Below are 22,454 nucleotides of genomic sequence, written 5' to 3'. Positions count from 1 at the left end.
TCCCTAAGCAGTGATTTCTTACTTTCCCTCTCACTGTGTCTGTATCTCTCTCCTGCAAGTGCACACACCCTAAGGCAAAAACCTCTTTAAAAGAAAGAAAGGAAGAAAGAAAGAAAGAAAGAAAGAAAGAAAGAAAGGAAGGAAGGTCTTAAACAGATATCAGATCTTAATTTTGCAAAGGTAAAATGTAGACCAGTAGTAGGGGCCCCTCCCAGTGTTCCAGAGGAGCCTGTGTCCCTGAAGGGCCTGGGCTGGAGTCTCGTTGTTGTCATGGTGAGCTGGCCCTGTGCACGCACGCCCACCCGGCCCTCCACCCTCCATGGACACCGTTGCCTTGCCTTCTCTGTGTGCACACACTTGCTTTGTCAGTCTCCTGGTGTGGACGCTCACCTCGGGCACCCATCCACCCTACACATGTCTTCCTCAGGAGTGGATGCCCCTGTGTTCCCTTGGGACTGTGCAGAGTCGTGCATTTATCTTGGTCTCTGTGGCATCTGGCATCTTTTTTTAAGCCTATTTTATTTGTGATAGAGAGAATGCATGTGTGTACAGAAGTAGAGAGAGAAGCACCTGGCAGGTCTCACCATGCCATGATGCCTTGGCCCTGGCCCTCCAGCTCCTCAGGATCCTGGGCATGGGCACATGTACCTGGCCTGGTTTCTGACCAGCCTGGGATACGAACCCCATGTTGGCCATGTGGTTTCCAGTAATGCACTTCAGTTTGCTACTACTGACCATGTCACCAGATATGGAAAGAGTCTCCGGAAAGAGATTGCTGCTGCTCCCTTGGCTGGCCAGGCAGCCCCTTTGGTGGGTCATCCGTCATGGCTCCTGTGCTGACTGGGTTTTCTCCGGGGGCTCAGTCCTAGGTGCTCCTTGTGGTCTGCAGTAGAATTCTGTCTAGGAATGTCAGGGGCTTGGGCCACCCCAGCAAGCACCTGGCTCCAGGGGCAGGTAGCGCCTTCCTTCCTCCACACCTGCTGTCCCCGCTGGTTATGTCGCTGTCGGAGACTCAGCCTACAGAGTCCAGTGGGGGCAGGAAAGCTTTTGCTCCCACAGTACGAGGCGGCCAGGCTGTTGTGGTGGTGGGGAGGCTTTGGGCGTTCCTTGGTCTTATCAAGAATGTGTAAAGGATGGGGACTGGCAGGTGGTGTGGTGGTGAAGTGCTGGACTCCCACGTGGTCGACTGCAGTTCGAGTCCCAGACCTGGTGGCTTGCTTTCTCACTTTCCTTTTTCTCTTTCTCTGTCCCTTTCTGGTCAAATTAAGAAAAAAAAAATAATAACAAATGAAATTAAATAAATAATTTGTTAAAAAATAATAATACCGAAGATGTGTAAAGGATGGTGCAGTTACATTTTGCACAAAACAGATGTAGGCCAGGGGATGGCATGAGAGTGAGGGGATGCCAGTGGTCATAGAAAAACGTATTTTTGCCCAAGTCATGGGGCGAGTTGGCCCATGGGCCCTTCCCTGTGCAGGATCTACTTCTAGGGACTCTAGTGTGACATGCAGCTACTTGCTGGTGAGGAATCCAGAAGTCCATGGTGACATCTGCCTCTCGGAACATCCCTAGTCAGCCAGTGTCAGACCTCTTCCCTCCTCTGCAGGCCTTCCTGCAGGTCTAGGGTCTCAGAACAGCCTTGACCGTCTCCAGGGGCTCCAAAGTGGTGGCTCTTCTCAAAGTTTCGTTCCCATTAGGACTGAGGCCAGATCTTCAGAAGGGATGGCCTTGGTATCTTGGGGACATCCTCAAGTTCAGAGAGGCCTCACGTCTCCACTAAACAGCCTCGAGTGACCCAAGTAAGAGGGCTATTTGTCCTGATACCTGGGACACACAGAAGACACAGGGAGAACTGGGGCCCTCACTACTGTCCTGATAGCTGGGGTTTGCCAGGCTCAGGGACCTTTGCAGACTTCGTTGAAGGTGCCCAACCACCGGGCAGCATGCAGATGTTACGTATCGGCAACAGTGTCTTCATAGACGTGCGTGCACACGCATGTGTATGAGTAAAGGAAGGAAGCTGGGTTTTAGGCATGGCAGTGAATGCTGTTAACAACCGCTCCCTTCATGCACGGCTGGCTGCTGATCGTTTGAAGCATTATCCACCCGTGTTTCTTTCCGAGGCAGTCTGCTTGGAATCGTCTTAGTGAATAATACCAATTTTGTTCGACACGAGGTCTTGATTCCTATAAAGCGGCACATGTGAATGCCCACCCCAGCCGTAAGAAGCTAAGTATAATAGCATCGTCCGCGGCTCAGTCTTGATTCTGAGCTTCTCCTCTCGAGATGCCAACTCAGGGAGGGGCGTTTCGTTGGCCGTCCTTGGCCTGTTACTCATGGCCGTGGGTGTTTCCTCTCACGTGCGCGGTTCCTGAGGGTTCAGAGGAGCATGTTCTGTGAGGTTCTGTGGGGGGTAAAGCCATGGATGCATGAGGAAAGGGAGCAAATTCCAGCACCATGTTTGAGCATCACCCACCCCGCCCCCCAGTGTTTGGGACAATGTTCCCGCAGATGACAGGCCAGGCACAGTGCACGGCGCCGTACAGATGTCGTCTTGTTTCTTTCTCCTGACAGCTCTGTGCCTTAGGGACCTTGATTCTCTCCATATTTGAGAAGCTCAGAGCCCACAGAAATTGCTCAAGATCATAAAGCTCGTTTGAGGCAGAGCTGGGATTCGAACTGAGGACCTGCCTACTGCTAGAACCCGGGTTCCAACGGCAAGGCAGTCTGCTGGCTCCTCTCACCAGTTGGCTGGCCGGCATGCTGGGGACCTGCCTGTGTGTGACAGGGTGGAGTCACTGTTTTCCATTTCTGAGTTGCCGGGATCTGGGCAGTTTCCTTTTTTCCCTAGTAGATGGTGGTTTCAGGAGCAAGTTTGAGGCCGACCGTCCTGGGTTTGAGCCTGAGCTCTGCCTGAGCTTAGCTCTAAGACCTCAGGCATGTCACTGTCTCTCTGAGTCTGTTGACAAGGAATGACTGAAAAGCGCTAAGTCCAGGGCCTGGCTCCCCGTGTGTTCCTGCAAAGTGCCCGCGAGAACATGGCCTAGGCAGAGACCTGGGTGGTGCGTGGTAGCTTCATTCTGCACATGTGGAGGGCTTCGGAGCCTGCTAAATTGGAAAAATACTGTGTATGCACATTTTTGGCTTAAACAAAGTTCCATTTACAAAGCCCATAACCCAGCTTTAATATTATTACCTGCCCCGGGCTGGGATTAATTCCAAGACAAGAGTGTTATTATGCTGCTAGTGTTCCTCCCATGTTCTCCCACAGTGTGGCCTCTTGGTCTCTTGTGCTAGGATGTGGGGTGGTGGGGACATCCCTTCCTTGCCCGGCCTTGCTCTGTGGTGTGTGGGGTCTGAAGGGAGGCAGGTTATCTCCTGACAGCACTGGCCCATGAGTTGTGGTGCTCAAACCTCCTGCCCTTGGGCGAGTCGGCCTCTACACGTGCTGAGGTCTGTCTGTGGATCCGGTCTGGTGCAGGCACTAGCACTCTGCACTTGACTGGCCTCTGAGAACAACATTACTCATTTCTTGGGACAATGCTGTGATTGATTAGTGATGTCTGCCAGGGGCAGACAGTGATGTCTAAGGGGCACAGGGACAGGAAAACCATATCCCATGCAGTTCTTATTTGCTAGTCATGCCTTTTTTTTTTTTCTTTTTTAAGAATTATTTAATTTTATTCATTGTCTTTATTTTTTTATTCTATTTTATTTTTTTTTCTTTTCCTTTTTTGGAGAAGTTTTTTCTTATTGGGCGCGTGCACTCACCAGAAAGACAGAGAGAGACAGAGAGATAGAAAGTGAGAAATCACCCCCCCCACCCCCAGAGGGGATGGCCACACCGTAGTCCCTTCTCCTCTATTCTCTTCTCGGGATCCTGGGCACACATGCACACGTGTCCAGCATGAGTTTAAGCCACTGAATCTGGGACTTGAGCCGTGGTCGACTACCACGGGAATGCAGTGACATAGCCATTATGCCAACTGCTTATTCCTTATTTTTTAACCAGAGATAGAGAGAGAAGGAAAGTGAGAAAGCAAGCTGCCAGGTCTGGTATTCAAACCGTGGTCAGCCATGTGGGAGTCCAGCTGCCTTAACCACCACACCACCTGCTGGCCACAGCTATTCATGTATTCTGATCATTTGATATCTCTGTGCAACCAATAAAGGTTGTCTTTAGCCCCTTCCCGTGATCAGAAGGACCCCCGCTCTTCTTTTTTTTTTCTTCCTGGCCCTGTGCCCCCCTACTTGATGACTTTTTTGCACTGCTTCGGGACTCACAGGCCCTTCTCCGTTTTCTCTTTCAGTTGAAGAGGGGGAGGCCTCGGACTTCTCGCTGGCCTGGGATTCCTCCGTGACCACAGCAGGTAAATGTCCAGGGGCTGGTGGGAGAGTATTGAGGGTCTTTGTGGGCTGGCCCAGGAACTCAGAAAGCCACCCAGCTGGTGATGGAAATGATGTTCTCTGTCACATTCCCGTCTCTGGTCCAGACTACCTCACGCAATGTGATTTTTATATCCCTTCCATATGGTCAATAAAATCTACGCACACGGAGACTAATACGCCCTTATTCTCCTGAGGGCTGCGTTTCCCTCTGTGGGCACAGTTCAGATGGGCAGCGATTTCCCCGCTGCACAGGCCTAGAAGCACCTGCTCTGGGCATCACTGCGTAGCCATCCCAACCTAATTGCATAAAGCCACGTTAATAGGACTTTTAACCTGTCTAAATCAGAATTCCTCTAGGTGGCTTCCTGGAAGGGGCTGCTTTGCACTGCCAGGCAGATCCCCGCTCATGCCTCAAAGGAGATGTTAGAGATGCAGCTTCGATTGTGGGCTGTGTGACCACTGTGGGGTGATGGCAGTGACATGAGTCAGGGGACCCATGGTTCCCACATGAACTTCTTTTCTCTCTGAACCTCAGTTTCTCAGCTGTAAGAAGTGGACAGATGAAGCTTTTCTCCGGGCCAGGTGCTTGGTGCTTTCTAGGAGGCTTGAGATTAGAACTGGGTTTGGGGTCCCTGAGAGCTCCTGAGTGGGGGCTTTGCAGCTAGCCAGGGCCTCTATTGGTGGACAGACCCCCAGCTCTGTGTCCAGCAGGTGCCAGGCTCTCCTGCCTCGCCCCCCTCCCTTGCCTCATGCCAGGCCTATCCTGGGATTCTCATCAGCGCCAACTCTGGATTCATGGGGGAGCTGGACACAGCCAGTCTTGTGGAATTTTCAGGCCTGAGGAGACCTACAAGAGAACTGTTTAGTCCAGTCTTCTGTTGCAGTTGTGGAAACTGAAGCATAAGGGAGCTTTCCTCAGGGTCCGCACTTTTTTTTTTTTTTTTTTTTTTTTGAGAGGTTTTAGCTATTGGGCGCCAGAAAGACAGAGAGAGACAGAGAGATCGAAAGCAAGAAATCACCCCCCGGGAGAGATGGCCACGCTGCAATCCCTTCTCCTCCATTCTCCTCTCGGGATCTTGGGCACTCACGCACATACGCCTGGCGTGAGTTTAAGCCTCCGGGTCCGGGACTTGAACCTTAGTTGACTACGTCAGAGTCCAGCAACATAGCCATTACGCCAACTGCTGGTCCCGGGGTCGGCACTTTTAAACATGAGGTGTTAGACATCAGCTAATGAACAATTACCGTTTAAATAGTTACACGTCTGATTTGTGATTTTATAGACGTGTGATTTCTGATGATGCTGTAGTCATTTAACTGAAAAAAGTGAGCATGTTGATGGGACAGCTCTTTTTTTAGAATTATTTATTTATATGTTTTTAGAATTATTCATTTAATTTTATTTATTTATTTATTCCTTTTGGACTTTGATGAGAGAGAGAGAGAGAAAGAGAGAGAGAGAGAGAGAGAGAGAGAGAGAGAGAGAGAGAAAGCTACTGGGTCTGGTACTTGAACCAGACTTAGTCACGTGGGAGTCTGGTGCCTTAACCACCACGCCACCTGCTGGCTCCCAATGGGGCAGTTTTAAGTAATAAGAGTGTAACCCAGCCGTGTGCTGCTTAATGATGGGGATACGTTCTGAGACACGTGTCGCCAGGTGCTTTTGTTGTCATGCGAACGTCAGAGTGTGCCTGCACAGACCTCGGTGGCGTGGCCTCCTGCACACGTTGGCTCTGCGGTGTAGCCTGGGACTTCCACGGTATGTGCCATCTGTCATCAACTGAGACATCGCTATGTGGGTTATGACTGCATTTGATTCAGCACGAATCATGGAGTTGGTGGACAAATAGCTGACATTTGGGAAATGGTCCAGACGGACCAGACAGGGAGTGGAAAGTCAGACCTCGAACCCAGGTCCCTGGACTCCTGGTCCAGTGCTCTTTCCAGCAGGATCTGGATGTTGTTGCAGAGTCGAAGTTCTGCCTGGGTCCTGGCTGACCAGGCTGTTTTGTCTACCCGTGCCTTGGCCCTTGGTGACAGGGGCTTCCTCTGCAGGGCAGGGACTTTCCTGAAGCCCAAGTGGTGAGTGGTTCTGAGGAGGAGAGTTCAGAACTGGGACAGGCTTTGGGGTCCGCACTGGGCTGGAGAGGAGGCAGGGGGACAGGACTGCATACTCCTCTGTCTCTACTCCCCAGGGTTTGGGAGACACAGTGAGACTGTAGTGCTTCATGTCTCTGAGGGTCAGGGCTCCCAGCAGATGTGGGGGTGCATGTGGTCAGGCTTGCCACCAGCCTCTGAGGATCGTGGCTGTGCCCCAGACCCTGATCCAGGCGAGCACTCGGCCCTCCCTCCCAGCTGCAGTGCGCACGGGTGGGGACCGCCGTGGGGGACTGGGAAAGCGTGGCCATGGCTGGGGTAGGTAGAGAACCCTGATGCGTGGTCACTCCTGGCTGTGGCAGGCAGGGCCGATATTGGTGGTCTGCACGGATTCTGCCAGCCTCGGGCCTTCTCTGGGGTGCTGGGAGTGGCAGAAGGTGTGGGATTTGTGTTTCTAGCTGAGAACTGAGCCTGTATGTGCAGGAAGATGCGAACACTGAGTCTACCCTGGCCTCCAGGGACACTGTGGCATGGCTCCTTGTGGCAGCAGTCAGCTTTGGGTTGTCTGCCCAGAGATGGGGTATGGGAGAGGGGAGCATCTTGGGCAGCCGGTACCCACAGCCCACCAGGGACTGCTCTGCTTTCTTTAGTGCCCCTCTGACTTTTTTTTTTTTTTAAACAGTACACACCTGTGATAAATCCTGCTTCTCATTTCTGTAGGACTTGGGCTGTTAACATCAGCTTGTGTCCCCTCCTGACATGGGTTTATAGATGGCTCAGACTCCGAGTGGCAGGACAGAGTCAGCATGGGTGGCAACCCTGGATGTGGGTGATGTCACATCCCTGGCTCTCTTACTGAGGATGTGTTGGGTGTGGCATGAGTACTCTCCCTACACAGCTCTGTGAGGTGGGGCCGTGTCTAGCAGCACCTCCGACATTTCTCTGTGAGCTGGTTTAGGGGTGGTCATCTGGTGCAGGCGAGGGCCAAAGGCCCGGCTGAAGTTGCTTTTGTCTAATAGTTTTTACTAAACTTAGAAAATGTCAGTTAGCCACAGTGGAGGATAGGAGCAGGTGCCAAGGAAGATTACGGGGAGCATAACTTCCCCCAGGTCACTCTTGGCGCTGCTACTGACAGTTGCTGTCCTCGTTTGGCGTGCGAGGGAAGGAGGCTTGGAGCTTTCCAGTGGCGTATTCAAGGTCCTCAGCCAATGTATGGTGGAACCGAGACTCGAACTTAAGTCTTCCTGGAGCCAGAGCCTGTGGTTTACTCTCTACAATCCCTGGCATCAGGAGCTGGAAAGTCGGGCTGAGGCCTAAAGGCCTGGCAGTCCCGACAGCACAGGCTCTGGGGCCGTAAGGCATAGATGTGCTCAGCTCACCAGGCCCCACAGAGGCCATGGGCCGAGAGCATTTTACTGTGAGGAGTAGAGAGGTATAAGGCACGGCCAGCCCCTCTTCTCTGGAGCCCCGCTGGCCCAGGGTGCAAGCTTCTCTAGACCCGAAATGTGATGGAGAACTCCAATAAAGAAGCAAAATACACAGCGTGCTCCCACACTCACCCTTGGCCACCCTCAGCCTCTGCTGCCAGTGGAGACCCTGTGGCTGTCTGCCCCCAGGAACAGCCCAGCCAGCCCCATCCGTGCCCTTGAGTTGGGGCCTGACAGTGATGGAGAGCCCGGCCTTGCCTGGCAGGGAAGGGAGCAAAGCGATCCGTCCTTGTAATATTTTCTTAGCCTGGAGGGGAGCGCGGGCTGGGGGAGCACTACCACACCACCACCACTCTGCTTTTTAGCTGGCAAATGTGGGGCTGCTGATGGCAGAGCTTGGGGGAGAGATGTCTTCAGAGTCAAGGTGTGGGGGTGCCTTGTGGGTGTGAGATTTTTTTAAACAAGCCGCTTCTGACTGGATCCTGATTTTTCTTACCATGGAATGCAGAGTGGTGGAGCATACCTTAGGAGGCAGTTTAAGCCAGAGGCATTGTTAGTGGAAGTGTGTGGACTCTCTTCCCAAACACGGGGTTGTGTGTGGTTTCAGGGGGTTCTGGGTCATGGGCAATCCTACCTTTGCTCCTCCTTGCCAAGCCATGAGTTCAAACTCCTTAGAAGTGTGGAAGTCCTTTGCAGATGGGAAAGCCCTGTCAGGGGTCCCAAGCTCAAAGGCCTACCTGAGGCAGATCGATGGCATAGGTAAGCTGATAGGTTGGGAGGCTTTGTGGTAGACTGCGATACAGGCCCTTCTCTGCCAAAGCGGTGGCAGCCCTTGGCTTCTGCTGGTTGTGCTATGAATGGTCAGAGCTTCTAAGTTTATATTTATTAAGTTTATTTTATTCATGGTAGAGAGTGGGTGTGTTTGTGTGCATAAGAGAGACACGACTTCGACGGGGTCTTATCACGCTTTGATCCGCTTTCCCTAGCCTTCCAGCTCCTCAGGCTCTTGGGCATGTACACACGTGCCTGGTGTGTTTTCAGGCTGACCAGGGGATCCTAATCCATAGCCAGCCCTGTGGCTTCCAGCACTGCAGTTTGGTTTGCTACCAATTGTGCCACCAGGCTGGGCCCTTCTGAATTTTTAAGAGAAGCCAGCAAGTTAGATTTTCATATGAAAAATATCTTCAGATTAAAAAAAAAAAAGAAAAAGATCAGGTGCTGGGACATGGCATGGTGGTTAAGGTGCTGGATTCCCACATGGCTGACTGAGATTCAAATCCTGGACCTGGTTGCTTGTTATCTCACTTTCCCTCTCTCTTGTCCCTCTGTCTCTCTCTGGTCAAATAAAAAATTAATGATAATAAATACAATGAAATAAAAATTAATTCTTGAAAAAAAGCAACTTATTTTTCTAGGCAGCTTCATTGAGATTTAATTGGCATATTGTACAATTCACCTGTTAAAGGTGTACAGCTCAGTGGATTTTATATTTTATATATACCCCTTCTCCTTTCAGCACTCCCAGCTCTTAGCAACCTCCCATTGACCTTCTGTCTTTATAGATTTTGCTTTTTCTGGACATTTCCTGTAAATCAAATTGTGTAATATGTAGTCTTGGAGCCAGCAGGTGGTGTAGAGGTTAAGGCCTCTGGAAACCACATAGCCGACTGAATGGTTTGAATCCTGGACCCAGCAACTTGAAAAATATGCTGGGCACATGTGCATGCATCCCCAAAATCCTGAGAGGAGAATGGAAGAGAAGGGATTTTGGCATGGCCAATCCCTTTGGGAGATGATTTCTCACGTTCTCTGTTTCTCTCTCTGTCTCTCTCCAGCAAATGCAGTGCCCTATAGCAAACTACCTAATGAATGAACTAACTAAATAAAGAGCGGTCTTTATTGACTAGTTTCTTTCACTGGGCCTGATGTTTTCAAGTTTCATACATGTTGTAGGATGCATCTGTTCATTCCTTTTTTATGGCTGAATAATATTCCATTGTATGGACATACCACATTTTATTTACTCTTCATCCAACAATGGACACTGGCTTGTTCTCATCTTTTTGCTGTTGTGAATGGTGCTGCTGTGAGTGTTCATGCATAAGTTTTTAGTTTGAGCATCCATTTTCAGTTCTTTGGGGGCATATTCCTTGGAGTAGAATTGCCTGGTCACATTATTCTATGCTGAACTTTTGATGACTCATAGCATTCGTACCATTTTGCATTCCCACCAGCAGTGCATGAGGATTTCAGTTTCTCCATATCCTCCAACTCTTGTTGTTGCCTTCCCTCCCTCCCTCCCTGTTTCCTTCTTTCCTTTCTTTTGAGTCTAGCCTTCCTAGTAGGTAGGAAAGTATCTCGTTTTGTACACTTCATGTGATTAAAAAACACTGTTCAGGCCAAGGAAACCCCTCCCACTGGCTGGGTTTGGCCTAGCCAATGATTAAGAGGAGGTTGCTGGGATCGGCAGGTGGCATGGTGGTTAAGGTGCTGGATTCTCACATGGCCTACCCTGGTTCATGTCCTGGACCTGAACTTGGGTGGCTTGCTTTGTCATTTTCCCTCTCTCTCTGTGAGTACATGTGCCCTTTACCAAACTTAAAAATAATAATAATAAATAAGACAAAATTAAAAATTAAAAAGAGGAGGTTGCTAAGAGTAGCTTTACCATGGGGCCATTTGTTCAGACTTGACATCCCAGGCCTTCAGTGTCCTTGACCCACCCTCCTGCCAGCGTTCACTCTCCCTCTCTTCCTCCTGTCACATGTGGTATGAAGGCCTGTTCTCTCTTTAAGTGTCTCCTCTGTCTTCCCCCAGACTTTAGAGCAAGGTGTTGAAGTGACAGGTACCAGGAAGGTGACTCTGAGGTGGATCCAACCACATGGAGACTGCCTGCTCTTCCCCCGGGTTTGAGCTTATCTGTGTGACGGTCTCTTTACAGTCTCATTGGAGTCTCCCACCTTTCTAGGCTGGGTTCCAGGTCAGGGTAGGTGGGGTCTGTCTCAAGCCTTCCTCCCAGCATGGCTAGCCTGGGATGAGCCTGAGATACGGAGGGAGGAGGTCTGGGGGGCGATCTAGAGAGGTGACACGTCTAGTGTGTGGACAAATGCTCACTGTTTCTGCATGGTGACAGTCAAACTTGTGGTTTGAGACAAACGCTCAGTGTCCTCAGTTGTTCACGATGGCCGAGCCGGTGAGACCTTATTGGGGGTGTGCTGTGATTACTTCTGTATTGTCCAGGTTAATGGAAACTGGCTCTTTTTTACAGGAGCCAGGTCTCCTTCTCAGTGCTTTTCACATGCAGATGTGAAAACTGAGGTGCAGAGGTGTTAGTCACTGGCATCAAGATCACTCAGCCAAAAAGGTAACCCTGCAGGGATTTGAACCCTGGAAGCAGCTGATGCATACATTGAGCATCTTAATTACAGACGGTGGACACACCTGAGAGAATGCTGGTCCAGGTGCTTTGTTCTAGAGGGACCCCGAGACTTGGGAAGGGGGTCAGCTCTGTGCCCAGGCCTTTCTCAAGTTGCTAGAAGAGTCTAACTGGAGCCGGCCCTTCGTTTTGCTGCCTGGGAGAGAGGAAGTGTGTGTTTTGAAGACCTTGCACTCATTTCCTACCGTCCAAGGCCAGGCCTGGAAAACACTGTGAGCCAAGCTTGCAGTAGGGACTCCCCAGTCTCACCCACATCCCTGTACCCGTCACTCACCGCTCACTCATACCTGGCTGTCAAGCTGGTGGCAGTTTGTAGGAGAGCTGGGGTTAGGGTTGCAGACTCTGGGATCTAGTCATGTAGATTAGAGCTGGCTTCTGGTGCCTGGTGTCCTGGGAGCCCCTGAAAAGGGGTGCATGAAGCCACTCCTTTTCCTTTTTTTCCCCTTCCTGTCATTTGCCAGAGGGCACATGCTCTCACCAGAAATAAGAAAGAGAGAGAAAAAAAGGAAGAGAGAGAGAAAGCGAGAAAGTTGCTCCCCATGGGAATAGTCATACTACAATCCCTTATCTTCCATCTCCCTCCTTTTGAGGTTTTGGATATGCATGCACACATGCTGGGCATGTTTCTTGAACCATGGTTGACTACATGAGAGTTCAGCGACATAGCGACATAGCCATTATGCTAACTGCTGGTCCCCTTTTTTTTAAAAGAGGTTTTTGCTATAGGGCGTGTGCGCTCACCAGAAAGACAGAGACAGCGAGAAATCATCCCCCAGGGGGATGGCTACTCCGCAATCCCTTCTCCTCCACTCTCCTCTCGGGATCTTGGGCATGCATGCATATGCGCCTGGTGTGAGTTTAAGCCACCGGGCCTGGGACTTGAACCGAAACAACTGCCAAGACTCGAACCGTGGTCATTTAAGCCATGTGGGAACCCAGCGCCTTAACCTTCACGCCACTGCTGGATCCAGGACTTAAACCATGCTGGCAGCCATGTAGGATCCAGTTACCTTAACCACTACACCACCGGCTGGCCCTCTTTTTCCTTTCCCCTGGTTCTGGGTAAGGGCTGGGGTAAGGAGGGTGCTCAGAGTCCCCACTCTTGTTTAAGGTGTCAGCCTCCTGGCCTTGTGCAGTCCTTTATCTCCAAGTTTGGGCTGGTGATGTGGACAGAAACATCTGGAAGACTGGGCCTTTTCCCCGCAGGGAGTCAACGCTTGTCGGTGCAGTCCAGTCTGCACTTCTGCACCCGCGGGGAGCTGACGCCCGCCCCACTTGTGTTTTGTTAGCGCCGTATTTATTATTCCAAGTGCTCCACAGAAACTCCACCCGCAGCCGCGCACTTCTGCACCCTCCTGCTCACGTTTCTCCCAGCTCCTTTCTGGCTCCACCCATGCACAAACCAGCCTTCCACCCAGGTGACATCTGGGTAGCTGCTCAGTGGGCACCCTCAGAGCCCCTAGGAGACCTGGCCTTTATGGGACCCTTGGGCCCATCTGGCCTTCTGCTTTCATGGCTGCCCTCGAGGTTACTGAGGAGTGGCCTTCATTTTCCTATCTGCTCCTCCCGGATGGGCACGTGGCCTGCCCTGAGGTTCCGGCTCTTGGAAACAACGCCATGCTGAACGTCTTTTGTGGGTGACTTCTTTCTCCTATGGAGTTTTTCTTAGGGGCTCGCTGCACCTTCTAACTTTATCTTTCAATCATCCATCAAGACTGGAAGGGCTGTCCCTTCACATATTTCTAGACCTCCTGCCATGGAACCCCTCGCCTTGAATACTTTCCAAAGGGACTCTCCTGCACTGGCTTCATCAGGCAGGATGTCCCACTTCTCCCTCCCACTGAATACCAGCCCGGAGTCCTGTTGCCACTAGCCATGGAGGAAGCTTCTGGGGGTACGCTTGGGCTCCATGCTGGCATGCCTGGTGCTGTCCACCTTTTGTGTGGGAGCCCCCAACCCTGTCATCTACTCGATGTGGACCAGGGGACATTTTAAAGGAGCAGAAAGTCTCACTAAATAGATGTAAAATTTCCTAGCATTTTAAAGACTTATGAAATGCATTTTTATATGGGGCCAGCTGGGGAGTTTCTCATTAGCTCGGCTGGGGAGTCTGTGGGGGGGTGAGCTAAGTGGAGCCAGGCAGGCTGGGTAGGAAGACGCAGTGGCCCCGAGCTCACCGGGGGAGCGTGGTAGGCATGCGCCGGCCGGTCGGCTTCGCGGACCCCCGGCCAGGCCGGCCTGGGCTAGGCCTTTGTTAGAGCTGCCTCCTCCTCCAGCACCGAGGCTTCGTAAACCTTCAGGTGGTGACTCAAGCCGAGAGGTGGCCACTCTGTTACCATGGTGAGCAGTCCACGAGGTAGGGCATCTGTGCCCCGTGTGCACGGGGATGCATGCACTCGTGTGTGTGTGCACGCGTGTGTGTGAGCTCCCAGGGGCCGCAGCCCTGATGTAGACCCCTGGGGGCCTGGTGCCTCCGTGTCTCTCTCTCCTAGTGGTGCTGTGTCCTGGGCTCCCTGGAGCTGACTTGGATCTGAGCTCCGAGGAAGACGTGGAGTTTCCTGCCCACCCTTTCCCTCTGGCTCTCAGCCAGCTTTCGTGCTCCTGTTGGGCTATACTCTACGTCGTTTCCTCTTTGACATGCCCACTGTGCACGTGTGTGTGCAGTGTGCTCCGGTGTGCTGGGTCCTGTGTGCGTGAACACACGTCTGTCCTCTGACTCCTGTTCCACGCTCCCCCTCCCCCCCATGGCTTCCCTTCCTCAGAGCTGGGCTGGCCTTGCTGATCTCGTCCCTAGATGCACGTGCGCTTCATCGATGGCTGTGGTCTGTCATCCGTCTCGGGCCCCAGCCTGGTGCTCAGCAGGTGCTCTGTTTTGGGGGCCCTTGATCTCTGCAGTGCAGCTGCCCAGCAAGCCCATTGTCCTGCTTCGCCTCTCCTGAGCGCTTGGGCTTTTCAGGGGACCCAGTGATGGGGGTGGGGGTGCGGCTGGTCCTACTTTCCCCAAAGGCTGGGTGCCCCAGGAGGCAGGAAGGAGTCATCTCTCTCGATGTGGGTCCTTCCCTATGGCCCTGAGGACTCTGTAGGTGGACACTGGAGGTCAGTGGTTACTGGGCAATTTGCTGCTGAGCCATAAACCAGAGCCATAGTTAGGTGTGGGTGTGTGTGAGGGGCTGTGATTGTGATGACGTTGCTTTTCTTGCACTTGGGGCTCTTTGCTATCCTATTCTCCCCATGTCACCCAGCCTCATGCATCTGAGGATTGTTTATATCAGTGCCGCTTCGACTCGTGCATGCACGCACATCGGCGATCTGGTCAAAATGCAGAGTCTGACCAGCCTGTCTGGGTGGGCTTGAGGTTCTGTGTTTCTGACAGCTCCAGGGAGGTGCTGAGGCCACGGGTCTAGACTCTTCTCCACTCTCCTTGGCTTTTGTTCTTATTGGGTCTCTGCCTCTGGAGCTCTTTCTCATCTTTTGAAGTGTAGTCTAAATGACACCGCCTCTAGGAAGTCTTCCATGACAGCCCCGCCATCATTTTGTGTCTTTGTTTGTGTTTCCCCGGCCTCAGCAGTATCTTGACCCTGGCCCTGGCTGCCTACCCTGCCCTCTGCACGGGGACGGGGTTCCTGTTCTGTGTTACTCCTCTGTCCACTCCTCTGTCCACTCTGTGGAGGTAGTGACCGTGTCAGTCTCTCTGTGTCCCCAGAGCCCAGCTCTAGCTTGGCATTTGGCAGGTACCTGGCAAGGGCCCGCTTGGATGCAGACCTTTCCCTTCGCCTCTTCCAAGGTCTGTATTTGCCCTTGGCAGTTCAGGGCCCGATTTTGTTCACTCTGTTCTGAGGCAAAATTAGATGTGAGGTCTAGGCACTTGTTAGCTGAGTGCCTTCCAGTAAGTTCCTTAACCTCTCTGTCCTTCCATTTCTGCATCTGGAATGGGGATAATGGGAGACCTCCTCCTAGGTAGGGCCCTGGTGAGGATTGCACGGGGAGCCCACATGGGGTGCTTAGCCCAGGGTGTCACCTGGTACCTGCCATCGGGCCCTTGTGTACCCGGAGCGCACAGTGGGAGGAGCCGGGAGTGGAGCTGAGTTCTGAGCCTGGGTCAGACAGGAAGGGCTCAGACTGGCCCTGCCCTCTCCTTATGGCCCCCTACCTTTCTTCCCTCCTCCTGACCGGCGGGCTTCGGGCATAGCCAGGCCTGGCAGGGAGAGTGCACCTCACTTGTAAGTCGGGGTGGAACCCAGTCCTCAGGGACTGCCCTTCTCCTGCTGACCCTGTCTGGGTATGAATGGCTCAGGGTGGGGTGGGGGTTGGGAGGTGGGCCAGGTCTGCAGACAGGCAAAGGCCCCGGGCTGTCATGTGCTATGGCTCTGTCCCTAGGTGGGGTTGGATACATGGGCTGTGCAGCCTTGGGCCAGTGGCCAGTAGGAAGTGGCCAAAGTGAGACTGACTGTGTCCCCCGAGTGGTCTTGGATTCCTGGGTGGGCGTTCCCAAAGGCCCAGCTCCTGGGTGGGGTGTGGCCGTGCCGCATCCGCCAGTGTCCTGCTGTAGGCTGCGGCGGCCCACAGGAGCTAGGCTGTGGTCATCTCGGCTGACCTCCCTCACAGCCCCAAGGCGTGCAGGCAAATGTACACAGGCGCACACACACGCTCGCACGCACTCGCACGCATCGGGCATGATCACCACGAACCTGCTTAACTGGTGTCTGTCAAGTTAAAAAAAAATGATTATTTGCCCCCTGATAATTATTTTTTCCTCCCTGATGGTCGATTGCTTTAACCGATGGCTGCTGGCCGTACTGGGTAGCGTGCAGCACGCCAGATGGATACCGAATCTGGTAAATACAATGCATTTTGCTTATGCTCGTCTACGTTTCAGGCTCCGTGCCTCACAACCACCACACGCCTGCGGAGGCAGGGATGGTGCCTATTGTATCCTCAGCAACCGGTGCTGTAATAATAGTAACAGAACTTACCAGCCCTCACGAGGGTGTTCACTGAGTGCCAGGCCGGGGGCTGTGTACCCCACGTGCATTCTCTCACTGAAGCCTTGTTAACCACAGGTGGTAGGAAGGATTGGCACTCCCCCCTCACAGGTGAGCAGCTGAGGCTCAGAGTGGCGAAGACACTGGTGCGGTGCTTCACCCCAGCCGTGGGTGTGGTTTTGCTTGAGTCTCGGGTGCACTTTCTGTGGCTGCTAATTTGCAGTGGAGACCCGCTGCATCTGTGTGGCATGTGGTGTCCTCGAGTGTGCGCTCAGCCCCACGAGGTCGTCAGCCTCACACTGCTTGTGAGAGGCCGCCGGGGTCTGCGGAACGAGCGGCTGCTGATGGAGCCCGCCAGTGCTGTTCGGTGGCGCTGTGTAGGCTCACCTGTCATGCACGTACATGTGCATTCATAAATATATGCACCCACATGTATAGATCCCCACAGGCACATGTACACACACATGCATTTACATACATCAGCATGCATGCACACGTGCACATTCATGTATACAGGCCGGCACAGACGTGTCTTTCCACATATACATGTAAATAAATGCACAAACACAAATTCATGTGTACACATGGCTCAGTGCATGCCTGTGCACACACATACGTCCACACCCACACAGACGCCTGCAAACATGGGGGTATACACGCACACACAGATGCACAGCCATGTCTGCATACATGAACATGTTAGTATGTGGCCCCCACACACATTATAGACGTGCACAAGCGTACACATGTGTGCACATACAGAGACATGCACATGCGTGGATTGAATTTTCATTCATATCGCTGGGCTTGTAGCTGATCAGGAAAACCAGCTTGGGGAAATCCCTCGGATTGGAACAGCACCCAGGTGGGTAGTAAAGATCTTCAGGTTGGGTCCTTGCTCTGGTTTCTTCCCTGAGGTTCTTCGTTGGACTCTTAGGGCCCTCAACATTCTTTCTATCCAGGGGTTGGCACAGCTGTTGGGCCACATGTGCGACTGGCCCTGGTAGAACCCGATCCCAGTGCCCTTCTGTTGGCTTGTCCACCTGGCCTGTCTGCACCCTACTCCCTGCCTCGACTTGGATGTGACTTCGTTTCCCATCCTGCACCTGCCACTTTAAGAGCCTGAGGCCTGGTGGGCCTTTTGGGGAGGCCGGGGCTGGGAGGCTGGAGCTGGGGGCTGGGCCACTGCAGGTTTAGAGCCTCGTTAGCTCCCAGCGGCCTCTTGGAGCCTGAGTAACATGGGGAAACTCAAACAAAGGCTGACAATGGCCTCCTTCCCTCCCTGGGCGGCCTCTGCCCGGGGCCTGCACGGATGGCCTCTGTGGGCCCCTGTTATTTCCTGTGCTGGCTGTGGGGCTCCTGGCCAGCCTGGAACGAGCAGGAAGCAGGCAGGGCATCTCCTCCTCACCCGCTGAGCTGGCCCTCGCAGGCCAGAGTAGCCGCTTCTGCGAGTGGGGCTCCGCGCGGCACGCCTGCTCGCGTCTGCTGCTCAGGGCCTGCCGGCCTCGGCCTGCCCTGCTCAGGTCTGCCCAGGCTCCCCAGGAGGGAGGCCGACCTCCTGTCCCTGCTGGCCTCCCCCTGCTGCAGACTCCATGTGCTCCCACCATCTGCGCTGAGTCCTGCTGCCACCCTGACAGCTCCTGTGTCTTGTCTCCCGGTTGGCCCGAGCCTTTGTGGTCAGAACATGCACCCCATAGAGCTGGAAGACTGGGCAGCAAGCCTTCCGTTGGCTCTTAGTTAATTAATGTGGGATTGTGCTGGAGGTGAGCTCGGATATAGTGTCGGGCTTAGGGTTATACGTAAGGTTCAGGTTAGGGTTAGGCTGACCACTCTGCAGGCCGGACAGGTGTTCAGAGCGCAGGATTTGAAGCGCACAGACCTGGTGTCCTGGATTCACCCCCTGCCTGTGCATCGTGTCACTGTCAGGTGTCTGTGCCAGCTCAGACCACGAGGACACAGTGGCGGTCTCTGCCCGCCAGGACTCAGCATTTTCGTCTGAGGTGAACACACACAGCACGACTCGTGAGCTTATTAGCGGTGAGAACGAATGCAGCCATTACTGCTCCTTCCCCTCGGGGGGTTTCCTGGTCTGCAGAGTGGGGGGAATGAAGCCCTTACCTCGGGGCACAGTCACCAGAACAAGTTAGTACGTTGAGGGTACGTGGTGTGTGTTCAGCATGGGGCCTGGCACACAGCAGGTACCCCATAAACTCTAACAATGGTGACCGTTAGTGACAGGATATGAAGTGGCCCATGCCTCCCTGGGCATCTAAAATAGATGAAAAGACTGCATCAGAAGCCCAAGGTAAGGTCAGGATACTGTTGAGCTTCCTGGCGGTCTAAACCAAAAGAGAAATAGGATAAAGGAAACGTGGCCAACCCCGTCTGATGTAAGCACTCAGGACAGGACACGTTTCTCCCGAGCCCTGGAAGCCGAGGAATTTGTCGTGAGGATCCTCATTAATCATTGAACAAACAACAGGCACTATCTCATAACAATTTGGCACAGGATACCGAAACGGCTTTCCTAGAGTTCTTTCTTAAATGGACTCGGAAGCATGCTCAGGATCTTAAGTGCACACCACAGCCATGGCAGGAGGGAGCTGGGCGGGGACATGGCTGCCTTAACTGCTCCAACTGGGGCCGACCTGACCTGCGCAGCTCAGATAACTTTACTAAGTGCCTGGTTAGTTGCTACTAAGTGGGTTTCTTTCTCTTCTTAAATTTACTAGTGGGTATGTACCCTGGCCAGAGAGAGACAAAGAAACAGAGCGAGGGAAAAGAAGAAAGAACCCCATGGGGGATGGCCATGGCGTAGTCCCCTCTCCTCCACTTCTCACTCTTTTCAGGTCTTTTGGGAGCATATACACGTACCTGGCATATTTTTCAAGCACTAGGTCGGAGAATTGAACTACATAGTTGGTCATGCCGGGTCTAGTTACCTAAACTACTATGACACTGGCTGGCTCTTTCTTTAAAGCTTTGTTTGGGACCAGCAACTGGCGTAATGGCTATGTCGCTGGACTCCCATGTAGTCGACCGTGGTTCGAGTCCCGGACCCAGTGACTTAAACTCATGCTGGGTGCGTGTGTGTGCATGCTCAAGATCCTGAGAGGAGAATGGAGGAGAAGAGATTGTGGAGTGACCATCCCCCCTGGGGGGTGATTTCTCGCTTTCTGTCTCTCTGTCTCTCTCTGTCTGGCGAATGCATGCACCCTATAGCAAAAACCTGTCCAAAAAAAGAAAATTTCGTTTTGGTTTTGTTTTTTGTTTTGCCTTTTTTTTTTTTTTTTTTTTTGAGACTGGGTCTTACTGTCTCAAGCCTCTTGTGAGCCTCCCAGCTGGGACTACAGACACACACCACCATGCCTGGCCCTTTTTCAGACAGAGTCTTGCTGTGTTGTCCAGCTGGCCTCAAGCTCTTGATTTTCCTGCCTCAGCCTCCTGGGTTGCTGGGATTACAGGCTGTGCCTGGCTTTCAGGTTGGGCCAGGAATCACGTGACCTCAGCTTACAGAGCACAGCGACTTCCCAACCCGTGTCACCATGGCTGGGCCTAAATGGAATTCTTCAAGGCTGGGCTTTGAAGCCCTTGCCCTGCCAGTGGGCACGATGAGTCTCAAACTTTTTTGACTAAAGAAATAATCCTCTCATCACTTTTTTTTTTTTAAATTAAATGTTTTTGTTATAGGGGGTGTGGATTTGCCGGAGAGAAACAAATAGAGACAGAGAGTGAAAAAGAGGGGAGAAATCACCACCAGGGGATGGCCTCGCCACAGTTCCTACTCCATTCTCGGGATTTTGGGAACTCACACACATGTGCCCAGTGTGTCGTTTTAGCTGCCAGGTCTGGGGCTCAAACCACGCAGTCAGTCATGTGGGATCCAGTGCCTTTACCTCCAGGCCACTTGCTGACGACCCACCCGTGCCCCCCACTTTTTAATGACCAATATCTTTTTTTTTTTTTTTTTTTAGAGATTTTTGCTATAGGGCATGTGCGCTCGCCAGAAAGATAGAGACAGAGAGACAGAAAGTGAGAAATCACCTCCCAGGGGGCATGGCCATGCTGCAATCCCTTCTCCTCCATTCTCCTCCTGGGATCTTGGGCATGCATGCACATGCACCCGGTGTGGGTTTAAGCCACCGGGTCCGGGACTCGAACTGCAGTTGACTACATGGAAGTCCAGCAACATAGCCATTATGCCAACTGCTGGTCCCGATGACCACTATCTTCTACTCATGGAGTCTTGGAACAGAGTTTGGGAGCTCTGCTTACGTCCTGATGCTCTGAGCTCGGCAGCCTGGGAGACACCCATTCACCATGTCCCGGCACCCTGCTGCCCAGGCTGGAAGTTGTGGTTTGTGCAGGTAGGCCTGGGGTTTCTATCTGGCAATGCCTCCTCCTTACTCTCCTGCTCCTGGTGACATTGCTAAACCTACAAGGGCTTTTATTTTCAAGTGTTTTATTAAACGAAGACTTTTTTTTTACTAGATTATTATATTTGTTCATCCTGTCTGAGTAGAATCCAGTCGCTGAGAGGGCACAGGGAAACCGAAGTTCAGAAAGGCAAGAGGGCTCAGGGTTGGGGCTCCTGATTCAGGGTCTTTCTACTACCTCGTATTTTGTAGGTACACGTTCTTGTGCATACACACTTGTGTTCGTATGCACCCACACACTCACTCTTTGCTTTGTTTCTGCGTAGGAACAGTGTTCTCTGAGATATAAAGTCCAGCCGGAGCCTCTGTTCTCCTCTGTTCTCCTTCTCTCCCTCCGCTCCTGGTGGGCAGGACTGCGGGCCAGGCCCTGGCAAGGCCTGCCTGTGACCACTTACCCTGCGGGAGGGCGGGCAGGCACCCTGTGGAGTTTCCATGGTGAGCTCCCCACTGGGGCCCTGGGTGGGACTTTCCAGCTGGGTGGATCCCTGACCTGCAAGCCAGGCCTGCAGAGGGAGGAAATGCCTTCTCCAAGCCTGGAGAGAGAGAGAGAGAAAAGAGAGGTGGTAGCTTGGGATTCCAGCCCCTATCCTGATTCCTGCAAAGCCACCAAGCCTGGGGACCCCAAGGGGCTTGGGGCACGGTTGCCTAGGATCCACCCCTCAGGAAGGCCAAGCCCTGGCAGGGCCATAGCTACGCCCTGTGGGGTCACCCTGGGGGCTGATTTGTGTGCCCCTGTGGTCCCGCCCATGTGCAGTTTGGCTCTGGTTTCTGCAGACTAGCCTGTGCATCTGTGCTGGCGTTGGTAGTATTCTCTCCCAGAGACTGGGCTCAGTTGATTGGGAAGAGTCTGGGCCCAAATTTGAACTCAGCTCTCTGTCCCCAATGCCTGTGTGCTTGTCACTCAGCCCCCTCTCATCGCTCAAGCAAGCATTCCTGTAGGCATTACCTTGTTGACTCCTTGCGGGGGCACACTCGTTAGAGATACTGTTTTCCATGTGCGGAAACCGAGGCCCTGGGAGACTATGGGTCTTGTCCTGGGTCGCACAGCAAGTGTGTGGCAGAGCAGCATTGACTGTTCTCTTGCTGACAGCAACATGTGCACCCTTGCTTCGAGTGACCATTACTCCCAACTCAGATATGGACATTGGCTAACGAGAGAGAACGCTCGCATTTCAAGAGGGCGGGCAGTCGCACTTAATAGCGAAGGACAGGGAGGAGGGCTCATTCGGGAGAGTTGGATGTGGGTGAGAACCTGCTGCTCCCTGGGTGGCGGTCTGCGCAGCCCCCGTGGGGCAGGTGGCTGTGGCTCTGTGTTCCGAGATGTGTGTTTTCATCCCAGGTTACCTGACGCATGGACCAGGTCTCCCCTTGCCATGATCTCCTTGTAAATGTCCCAAGCTATGGCAGCTGTATCAAGTTACTGACTGTCACATACCTTTGCCTCACGGGCCAGCTAGAACCTGGCACCCTCTCGTCCCCTCTGAGACCCACTGAGGACCCCTAGGTTTGTGAAGGATCCATGGTCCAGTGTATAAGAGCTGATGGTTAATTTCACATGTTGGGACCAGCAGTTAGCGTAATGGCTATGTCGCTGGACTCCCATGTAGCCGATCGCGGTTCAAGTCCCAGACCTGGTGGCTTAAACTCATGCCGGGCACATGTGCGTGCGTGCCCAAGATCCCGA

General features: G+C 52.8%; 1 protein-coding gene across 1 annotated transcript in view; it reads left to right on the top strand.

Moving 5' to 3' along the window:
* Positions 1-4,317: 4,317 nt before the first annotated feature.
* Positions 4,318-22,454, top strand: part of ZNF423 (zinc finger protein 423) — a 346,310-nt gene continuing 328,173 nt past the window's right edge. Inside the window, exon 1 of the mRNA XM_006154781.3 lies at positions 4,318-4,373. The gene's annotated coding sequence lies outside the window, so the exon portion shown is untranslated. The remainder of the gene's footprint in view (positions 4,374-22,454) is intronic.

The sequence above is a fragment of the Tupaia chinensis genome, unplaced genomic scaffold (genome assembly GCF_000334495.1).
Source record: "Tupaia chinensis unplaced genomic scaffold, TupChi_1.0 Scaffold000422_1, whole genome shotgun sequence".
In the NCBI taxonomy this organism is placed as follows: domain Eukaryota; kingdom Metazoa; phylum Chordata; class Mammalia; order Scandentia; family Tupaiidae; genus Tupaia; species Tupaia belangeri.
The sequence above is the reverse complement of the archived record's forward strand: the minus strand, read 5'-3'. Positions and strand labels throughout refer to the sequence as shown.